Source organism: Rousettus aegyptiacus, unplaced genomic scaffold, assembly GCF_014176215.1.
Source record: "Rousettus aegyptiacus isolate mRouAeg1 unplaced genomic scaffold, mRouAeg1.p scaffold_m13_p_9, whole genome shotgun sequence".
In the NCBI taxonomy this organism is placed as follows: Eukaryota; Metazoa; Chordata; class Mammalia; order Chiroptera; family Pteropodidae; genus Rousettus; species Rousettus aegyptiacus.
The window spans coordinates 104598732-104603099 of record NW_023416312.1 but is presented as its reverse complement, the minus strand read 5'-3'; positions in this window follow the sequence as shown (position 1 = coordinate 104603099).

The window sequence follows — 4368 nt, the reverse complement described above, 5'->3', positions numbered from 1 at the left end:
ATATATTTACACTGTGTGTTTACCTCCCAGAATTAGATTTCTTTCTGTCACCATATATTTGACCCCCTTTACCTCGTTTACCTCCCTGCTCCCCCCACTCCTTACCCTCTGGCAACCACTAGCCTATAGTCTATGTCCATGAGTCTCTGTTTGTTTGTCCTATTCATTTGTTGATCTTAGGTTTATATCCCACATATAAGTGATATCATGAGATTTTCAACTTTTTTCTGTCTGGCTTATTTTGCTTAGCATGATTATCTCGAGGTCCATCCATGTTGTCGCAAATGGCTGTATTTCATCTCTTCTTATGGCTGTGTAATATTCCATTGCATATATGCACCACAGCTTCTTTAGCCAATCATCTATCGTAGGACACTTCAGTTGCTTCAATGTCCTGGCCACTGTGAATAATGCTGCTGTGAACATTGGTGTGCAAATATCTTTTTGGATATGCGTTTTCAAGTCTTTGGGGGTACTCAGTAAAGAGATTGTTGGATCATATGACAGAATAATTCTTACTTTTTTGAGGAACCTCCATACAGTTTTCATAGTGGCTGAACCAATTTTCAGTCCCACCAGCAGTGTGTGAGGGTTCCTTTTTCTCCGCATCCTCTCCAACATTTGTTATTACTTGTCCTGTTGGGTATAGCTCTTCTAACAGGTGTGAGATGGTATCTCATTGTGGATTTGATTTGCATTTCCCTAATAGCTAGCGATGTTGAGCATCTCTGTTCAAATATTTGTTCCTTTGCCCTTTTTTAAATTATGTTTATTTATTTTTATCACGGTATAATATACCTAACATAAAATTGACCATCTTAACATGTTTAGGTGCACAGTTCTGTGACATTAAGCACATTCACACTGTTGTATAGCCATTGCCACCATCCGTCTCCAGAACCTTTTCATTTCCCAAACTGAAATCCCATCCCCATTAAACACTAAGTCTCCTTTCCCCTCCCTCGCCAGCCCATGGTAACCACCATTCTATTTTCTGTCTCTATGCATTTGGCTACTCGGGGGACCTACTATAAATGAGTCATATAATATTCGTCTTTTTGTGACTGGCTCATTTCCTTTAACATAATGTCTTCAAAGTTCATCCGTGTTGTAGAATATGTCAATATTTCCTTCCTTTTTAAGGCTGGGTAATATTGCATTGTGAGTATATACCACATTTTGTTTATCCATTCATCTATTTGTTGGTGGTCACTTGAGTTGTTGTAACTGTTGGATCTTGTGACCAGAGGTGTACAATTCTGCTTTCACTTCTTTGGGGCACATGCTCAGAGGTGGAATTGCTGGATCATATAGTCATTCCGTGTTTAGTTACTTTAGGAGCCACCGCACTGTTTGCTCCCACCAGCAGCGCACCAGGGTTCTAGTTTCTCCCTATTCTTTCCAACACTTGGTATTTTCTGGTTTTGGTTTTTAATAACAGTTATATTAGTGGACGTGAAGTGGTTAACTTTTTATTATTGGATAGTAAGAGTTCTTTATATATTCTAGATATGAGTCTTCTATCAGATTAGCGGTTTGCAAATATTTTCATTTTCTTGATGGTGTCATTTGAAAAACAAAAGTTTTTAATTTTGATGAAGTCTGATTTATCTCTCCTTAATTTTATTGCTCATGCTTTTGGTGTCATATCTAAGAATCATTGCCAAACCCAAGGTCATGAAGATTTATACCTATGTTTTCTTATGAGAGTTTCATATTTTTATTACTTGCATTTAGGTCTTTGATCTACTTCAAGTTAATTTTATACATAGTGTGAGGTCTAAAGTCATTATTTTCCATTGAAATATCTCATTGTCCCAGCACCATTTGTTGAAAAGATTATTCTGTCTCTCATTGAATTATCTTGGCACCCATGTCAAAAAACCAATTGATCATAAATGTAAAAGTTTATTTCTGAACTCTCAATTCTATTCCATCAATGCATACATCTATGTCTGTCTTTATATTAGTGTCACACTGTCTTGATTACTGTAACTTTATAGTAAATTTTGAAATTGGGACTTGCGAGCCATCTAACTTCGTTTTTTCTTTTTCAAGATTATTTTGACTGTTCTGGGTCCATTGAATTTTCATATGAATTTTGGAAATAGTTTGTCAATTCCTGCAAAGACAACAGCTGGAATTTTGATGTGTATCGCCCTATATCCATGGATCAATTTGGAGAGTATTGCTATCTTAACGTCAAGTCATCTGATTCATTAACAAGTGACATCTTTACATTTTTTAGGTCTTCTTTAATTTCTTTCAAGAATATTTTGTAAAAAAAGAACATTTTGTAGTTTTTAGAGTGTAAGTTTTGTACTTATTTTTGTAAATGTGTTGCTAAGTATTTTATTCTTTTTGATGCTGTTATAAAGAGAATTAATTTTTTTCATTTTCAGTTTATTTATTGCTCCTGTATACAAATGCAGTTGATTTTCATATATCGATTTTGTACCCTGAAACCTGGCTGAACTCACTTATTAGTTCTCTTGGTTTTTAGTGGATTTCTTGGGCTTTTCATTTGCAAGATCATGTCATCTGTAAGTAGAGATTGTTTACTTCTTTCTTTCCAATCTGTATATACCTTATTGCCTTTCCTTGTCAAATTATTCTAGTTCGAATTTCCAATGTTGAATAGAAATGGCGAGAGGGGGCATCCCTTTCTTATTCCTGATTATGGGGGGAAAGCATTCAGCTTCACCATTAAATATGATGGTAACTGGATTTCGATAAGTTCTTAAAGACTGCCTCTCCTCCTGCACTATGCCTGAGCCCCTACTCTGGAGATCAGGGCGGGGACAGTGGCCTCTTGGCATGACACCCCTCTTTTATGAGCAGAGCGCTGGAAAGGGGTGGTAGCCTTTGGTCTTCTTGGCTTGCCAGTGCAGAATCTCTGCCCTGTGAGCTGGGCAAGGGCCTTCAGGGCTGCAGCATTTTCGTTCTGCTGCACCTTGGGTAGAGCCCCGTTTCTGTGGAGGTAGGGGGCGCGAGATCTCTTGGCCTCAGTCGCCAGGAATGGGGCCACTGCCGCTGGAGCTATCAATGCTTGAGAAATGCTGGCGACCTGCCCCTCCCTGGGTGATACCATAATCTTTGATGGGATATGGGAGGAGGAGATGACTGTTTCCTTGGCCGCATCTGCCAGGAGTGGAACTTCTGTCATGCTGAACCGGGATAGAGGAGGTTGTAGATTGTTGCTCAAGTGTCACAGGCTCTTACTCTTCTTACCGAGATTTAGATTATCTTGAATAATTTTTTTTCATTTATTCTCTGCCCTCAAGACAATTTCTAGTGAGTTTAAATGGTTGTCTGTTTTAAAAAATAACTTCCACCAGTTACAGGTGTTTCGTTTGGGGGTGGATCCGCAGAACTCCCCACATTGCTTCTCAAAAGCAGAACCTCCTTTATTTTTAAAATAACTGCATCGTATTCCACTGAAACGACCATACTTTATTCAGCTAGTTCCATACTGATTGACAATTAGGTTTTTAAAAACACTTTATCATTAAAAAGGTTGCTGCAATCAGTAACCCATTGTATATGCTAGTATATCTGGAAGATAAAATTCAATTCCTGGGTCAAATAGTATGAATATAAATACCTTTGATAGATATTGCCAAGTTGCTTCCTGTTGAGACCTTCCACCACTAATACAAGGGAATATCTATTTCCTTATACTCTGGCCATGATAGTGTGTTATGAAAACTTTTGGCGTTAGCTAACCTTGTTACATGAAATATTAATTTCCTTAATTTGTTGTTATTTATTTTCTCATTTTAAATACATATTGAGCTTCTGGTCAAGATGGTGGAGGACATAAATGCCATGCTGACCTTCTCTCACAACCGCATCAAAACTACAACTAAAGTGCAGAACAACCATCACTGAGAGCCACCTAAAGTCTGGCTAAATGGAAATGCTATAACTAAGAACACATAGAAGAAGCCGCCTTGAGACAGGTGAGGGGGGCAGAGACGTGGAATGGGCTGGCCCCACACCCATGGGATGGTTATCTTGGCCCCAGAGGTTCCCCTGGAGGAGTGAGAGGTCCTGACTCCACACCAGGATCCCCAACCCGGGGCACCGGTGCTTGGAAGATGAGTCTCCACAACAGCTGTCTGTGAAAACCAGAGGTTAGTGTTAGGATTATCTTTCTGCAGTTTGCACCAATCCTTGGTGTCTGTGTGTCAAAATTTCCTCTTATAAGGATACCAGTCAAATCGGATCAGGGCCCACCCTAATAGCCTCATTTTAGCTTCCTCACCTTTTTACAGGTGCCATCTCCAAATACAGTCACATTCTGAGGTACTCGGGGTTAGGGCTTCAACATAGGAATTCTGGAGGAACACGATTCAGTCCATACAA